The sequence below is a fragment of the Dermacentor albipictus genome, chromosome 3 (genome assembly GCF_038994185.2).
Source record: "Dermacentor albipictus isolate Rhodes 1998 colony chromosome 3, USDA_Dalb.pri_finalv2, whole genome shotgun sequence".
NCBI lineage: Eukaryota > Metazoa > Arthropoda > Arachnida > Ixodida > Ixodidae > Dermacentor > Dermacentor albipictus.
The window spans coordinates 110,092,892-110,099,611 of NC_091823.1; the positions used below are offsets into that span (position 1 = coordinate 110,092,892).

At 45.9% G+C, this 6,720-nt stretch overlaps 1 non-coding gene across 1 annotated transcript; it reads right to left on the reverse strand.

The window, feature by feature from the left end:
- Positions 1 to 5,759: 5,759 nt before the first annotated feature.
- Positions 5,760 to 5,841, reverse strand: TRNAL-UAG (transfer RNA leucine (anticodon UAG)). Its single transcript has one exon. It is a non-coding gene; the product is annotated as a tRNA-Leu (tRNA).
- Positions 5,842 to 6,720: the final 879 nt, after the last annotated feature.

Genomic DNA, 6,720 nt, shown 5'->3' on the forward strand with positions numbered 1-6,720 from the left:
GACGCTTGCAATATGCAGAATTTTGTGGTGTGTCTCGGACGACGCTTCGCGGAGAGTAGGGTAAACTCTGCTGAAGTTCAGAGGCGAGCGGTTTGGGGCTGATTAGGTGCTCAGTGCGGGCAAATAAAGACGCCCGAGTGCCCCACAATGTCATCACTTCTTATCTATCCGAATTCCTCGTTTCCTGCACTCTTGCAGTTGTGGCATAAACTTACCCGGAATGAAAAGGCGCCATGTTTGAACGTTCCTATTGACGTTATCCAGGGTATGTATATGTTCGAAGCAAAGAGACAACGAATAAAGAAATGGGGCAGACGAGGAGAACAAACCGTCTTTCTTCAAAACCGCCTTCTGTACAGGCAAAACGAGAACCCCGTGCAAACAGTGCGACTACACTTCGAGATTCGGGAAGCCTACGTAAGGAAAATCAATTCGTTTGGTATGGAGCGCACTGCATATCGAGCGAGCACAAAGTGACCTGTAAAAATTTGTTTCGGGTTCCGCCAACTTGAACGACAGTGAGAAAGTCCTTTTTGCACTTACGGGCGCCCGTAAATGGCAATGTAAAGTGCGCTAGTTGCGTCACGTCTTCACATCGCCTCCATCAGGCTTGCCGCCGTGTTTTCCGCATCGGTTAACGACATTGCGCTCACGTGCCTTCGTATCGCAACCGGTTTCTAGCGGAACCTGTCGCGAATCCCAAAGCATGACCTCTGCAACCATCAGCGCAGCGGCAGCGACGACTTCAGATCGAACACTCTCGACGCCAGCGGCACCGCGGTCTGAGGCATATTGAACTTTCGGGACTCACGCTGTATCTTGCACGTAAAGAACCTTCGCGTGGTAACGCGGAAGGCGCGAATACAATTCGACTCCGCTATACAGTTATGATTTCGAACCGGCATATGGTCTAGAAAGGATCTAAAAAGCGGTGCTGTGTCCTGCCTACGCGGCTAATTCGGGCAATAACTAGGTCTGAACTATCATCCGGTGCAAGCAGAGACGTGAATTGTAGCCGTGTTTCACGAAGGGAAGGATGGCCTCTTCTCCGCTATACCTCATGGTATGTGTCACGAATTTCAGCCTTCCAGAAATGAACAGAGAAACGACGCAAACACGTCAAAAACAGCATTTATCCCGAGAAACTATTCTAACCCAAAACAAATAAACAGCAAAGTAAACTCACACAGCATAAACCCTACACACATAAGAGAAATTCATGAAACTAGCTATATACATACAGAACAAACTAACCCCCGGTTATAGACTGTTCTTGCGTTAGAGTAAACATGTAACAAGAAGTCACGAGAAATGACATTGGCCTGCGTAATTCCGACGCGGCGTGGCCGTCGACTTCCGTTTCGAGCAGAGAGTGTTGTAGTCTTCTTCCGAGACCCTCGTGGTATAGGACCCTGTCTGGGCCAGTGGGGCCTTGTACCGCTGACGTGGCCAGGCGATTGCCTCCGTGGTACTGGGCAGTGGCCGGTTACGGCAGCGTGGGGCTGGACCCGGGCCGTGGAGCACTGACACGGCGACGACATCGGGGCTCAGGAGCTGGAACTGTCGCCGGCCAACTCTCAGACAGTCGCCTCTCCGGTCCGTGACCCTCGAAGCTCTGCCCTGCTCCTCGTCCACGTCAGCAATGCTAAGTCAGCCGCCGTCGTCTCAAAGAGAAGCTGTTTATGGATACGGCTCCGTTCAGTTTTGTTCAGTGTGTGCAAAAACTCAGGTCCCGCATTCGATGCAAAATCATTTGATTCTATACAAAAGCTTATATGCATTTTCACTTGGGTATGCATTTTTGAGTACATTACTCATCAGTAGGCACCATCTTCAAGATCAGTAGACTCTCAGGTAGATATTAAAGGTTTCTCAAAGATTTTCAGCTGTGCGCCCCGCACTCTCTTTGTCAGCGTTCCAACACTTGCGTATCTAGTTTCCTTTCCTTCCGCTCTGCCGTGGTATAGCGGTCCCGTCAAAACGTCACGCCTCTCTATATACCTTTCCATGTTAGCGCTTGTAATCATCAACACTCGACCATCCGCGGAATGCAGTGTTTATAGCGTTTATTTTTATGATGTTAATATTTTTTTTCAAAATTCACTGTCATGGTTATTTTCTGAGCTGTGCGTTGTTCTGTCATAGTTTCATATATTGTTCAAGTGCTCTTCTCCTCCTCTTTCATATATATTCACCTTTCGCCATGCTGTATGCACACTACTTTTTTCAAGACTTCTTTTTATTTATTGTCTTTTCTTACTTATATTCCCATGCAGTTCTTGTTTTAATGAAAGCGTGCGGCAGCTCTTAGACTTCATGGTTGTTCTTGGGCACGGTAGCTAACTGATTCACTGATTTATTTTTTATTTGCTTATTATTATTATTATTATTATTATTATTATTATTATTATTAGTAGTAGTAGTAGTAGTAGTAGTAGTAGTAGTAGTAGTAGTAGTAGTAGTAGTAGTAGTAGTAGTAGCTCGTTTGGCAACACTGCATATATTATCCTTCTCTACCCCGCCGTACACCCATACTTTACCCTTACAAGTGGGCACACTGCGGAGAATATGCCTCACTCTGTACCACACAGCCTGTCAACGTCGTCCCCCCCTCCCCTGCACGCTGCAGACTTCCCGTATTCCCAGCCCTACTCACAAACAGTGGGAGGCCATCCTTCTCGGACCTGCGTGACCATCGCATGTATGGACTGGTAAGGCTGGCCCTCAAGAGTGCTTAGACCGCAGGAGTCCTGGACTGAGGACATCACTACCGCAAGAAGAGTGAGACTTCATTGCGTTTTTCATTGCCTTTATTTTGCAGAATAAAGTTTCATCATCAGTCTCGTTCCTTAAAACCACGCGCTCGTTGTTCAAACAATCGTTGACACGCGCACGTAGCCGCAGCGGCAGTGGGTACCTGGCCCCCGTTGACCGTTCAAGCAATACTGGAGAACGAACGGTTTTGTCAGTTTACAAGTTCACCGAACAGGCAAAAGTCAGTCCACAAAATTATTCGGTGACGTGTTACGTGCACGGAAACGTGCAGAGAACGTAGGGCTCAGAAGATGCCGGAAATCCTAATCGAATAGACAAGTGAATAAAGTATTGCTCTAATATTTCCTCGTTATGCAGAAAGAACCATTACGCTCACGCAGGGTGGCGGTCACGCGTAGGGAGAGCTGGGCAATCACCCCGCCACCCAGACATTCGTAGATGAGGAGAGTTAGAACATACTGTTAACAGAACGCACCAAAATAGCGGAGCTAAATGTTGAAAGATACGTGAATTATGTATGTGCGAAAGTATCAGCGAAAGGGCTTATCCAACCATTGTATGCTGACCAAGAAAATGGTGCAAGTTAGCGCATCATTGTTTTATGTAAAAAAAAGTAACTCCTTCGTAAATCTTGGATAAATCATGCCGGCACACAGATATCCATAGAGCACAACGACCTGTTAATGAAATAGTGTATTATATTTAATGCCTAATGCAAGATGTCATAAATATATACAGAAAAGCAGAAAGCCCTGCAGTCTTGTTTATAGACAAAGATCGGTGCGCGCGCGGGATCGTGGAAGCTGCAGTAATGAGCAATGTTGTTTAAGAGTGCGTCAGCTCACCGTATCTTTTGTTATCTCCCAAAGAAATCAATTTTATTGAGGGCAGTTGGTGACAACTGCATAGTAACGCACATATGTTAGACGGCACGATCAAATGATTACTTATGTTCATTCTCATGTTTTCTGTTTCTTTGTGTCTGTTTTTCTGTATATATTTATTGCATTCGTGACTAACTTTAATTTTCGTCGATTTAGCCATTCGGCATGTACCACAGCGTATGTGCCCGTTCTTGGCCTGTTTTCCAGTACGGGTTTGTGCCACCGAAATACAAGACAATAAAAAATCTTAAATGTTGATTGATATGTGTCGTAGTTTTTTTGTGCACCATAAGCCTCTCATCGCCATTTTGCATCCGACACGTATTTATTTATTTATTTATTTATTTATTTATTTATTTATTTATTTATTTATTTATTTATTTATTTATTTATTTATTTATTTATTTATTTATTTATTTATTTATTTATTTGAACATACGGCTTCCTATAGGAAGGGATATAGCAGAAGTGTACGTACAAGCCTAAAGTAAAAAAAAAAAGGCTGTAAATATATGGTAATAGAAACGCAATTGATAAGTATACAAAAAATAGCGGTGTTACTGGCTTGCATCGACAACTAGTGCGGCGAAAAATCCATCTGATAGGAGTGAACGGATATTGCCAGGTGAAGAATTCCATAGGTAGATTGCTCCTGGAAAAAAAACAACCGTTCTTAGATGCGATTGTACGAGCGAAAAACGGTTTCAGGTTCAGGTCATAATAAATGTTCGTTGAAGACTGTTTAGCAGCTGATAATTATTTCTTATTTGAAAGCCTACAGTAAACATTCCCTTCGTCCTTGGGACATCGCTATGTATGCGAGTCACATTGTGCCTGCGCCTCAATTGGGGGGGGGGGGGGGGAGAGAGAGAAGGCAAGAAAGAAAGGCAGGGAGGTTAACCAGACTGAGTTCAGTTTGCTACCCTACACGTGGGGAGGAGAACAGGAAGTGAAAGAGAGAGAGAGAAAACTTTCTCTGCGAATTATATTCCGTGAATTCGAAAGGCGTATCCACTTGAAACGAATTCTCCGGAGTGCACCAGTTTTGCGATTTTAATCTTGAATGTGTCCGACAAGATGCTTTGTAATTCTAGTTACATCTTCAAAGGAAACGTTGTGTCATGCATGAAAGCAGAGGACAAAATTTCAGTACTTTTTTGCGCTTTCGCTATGACGTTTTACCGCGCGTAAAGACCAAGCGAAGACCAAGTGTGGTTCTTTCCGTTCCGAAAAATAGGGCAGCCGAGAGACAGTGACTCATCCGTATCATTCGTACTGCTGATAAGGCAAATCCCTGGCACAAAATTTTTTCTGCATTAGTTGCTAGCCAAAACGCTGAGCTCCACTTTGTAATATAGTTTCACACACCCTGACAACTATATTTACCACTAGCAGCGGCAGCTGCGGCTATTCGAGTCATGCCAGATCTGGACGAGCTTGCCCACCTGCATCTGTATGAATGGAATATGTAATCGCTGGCGTCCGTATGCTTCTGGCGAGCTGCTCGAAACCAAGAAAACAGCTGCATTTCCGTGACTGTTCCCATAAATGAAAGCACGTGCAGTGATAATGTTTCCGCAACTGATCGTTTTCCTGAAGAAGGCAGCTACACAATAAATACTTATATATACATTTTCAAACAAATAAAACCATACGAGTAAAGGTTTCTGGCGCCCGTAATACATGTATAACTATTTCTAAGGCGAAGCAGGTCCTAACAAATGAGCTACAGAACGACAGAGTAGTGAACCAGCTGATTATTCCTTAATAAAATCCGGAGCCTTGTCAGTGTCTCGCACCCGCCGTGGTGGCTTTGTGGCTATGGGGTAGAGCTTCTAAGCCCGAAGTCGCGGGGTCGAATCACGGCCGCAGCGGCAGCATTTAGATGGTACAAAATGCAAGAACAACGCCCGCCTCCCATGCATTGGGAGCTCATCAAAGATCCCCTGGTGGTCAGAATTAATCCGGAGTCTCTCACTGCGGAGTGCCTCGAAATCAAATCGCAGTTTCGGCACGTACGATCCCAGAATTCAACTCACTGTTTTGCGTGGCGCTACAATTCATAATAAAACGTGATTTGAACAACCTAAAAAGAGTTGCTGGCAGCGGTGGGATTCGAACCCACGCCCCCGAAGAGACTGGTGCCTAAAACCAGCGCCTTAGACCGCTCGGCCACGCTACCGACGTTGAATACACGCAGAATTTTGCGGTGTGCCGCGGTCGACGCTTCGCGGAGAGGTGGGGTAAACGCTGCTGTAGTTGAGAGGCGCGTGCTTCGGTGCTGATTATATGCCCATTGCGGGCAAACAAAGGCGTCCGACTGCACGGCAATGTTATCATCTCTTATCTGTCCGAATTCCTCGTTTCCTACTCCCGCAGTTGTAGGACTAACTTACTCGGAATGGAAAGGCGCCATGTTTGAATGCCCCGGTTGACGTTATCCAGGGTGTGTATACGTTCGGAGCAAAGAAACAACGGAAATAGAAAGTGGGCAGACAATGAGAACAAACATTCTTTTTTTAATACCACTTTCTGACCGCCAAACTGACAACCCCGTGCTTACAATACGACTGCTTCCATATGGGTGAAGTCTACGTATGGAAAGGCCACTATTAGGTGTGGAGCGCACTGCACGTCGAGCGAGCACAAAGTGACCGGCAAAAACAAGTTTCGGGTTCCGCCAACGTAAACGACTCTAAGTAACCTGTCCCCACGCAGCACACCTCCCATATCTCCAGGCCTACTCCTAAAAAATGGCTGTGGCTTAGGTAAGGTTAAGCCCAGGATGCGAAGCATACTAGCCTTTATTTTAGTTGTTGAACCACTGTTTAGCCTGGTGAACTGCTGTTGCTTGGCTATATTTGGTTCGGCTAGACGAAGAAACAACTCATGCATTACTGCTTCGCCTTCAAGAGTGGAACGCGACAGCGTTCCCGTCGACCCGCCAAGGGGTGTGAGACAATGGGCTACAGGGCCGCGACTACGCGCCCCGCATTGGACGCGGTGAGCGTCGAGCAAAGCAGCGTTCGGCGCGGCAACGAAATGTGCGCCTGAGCAAGAG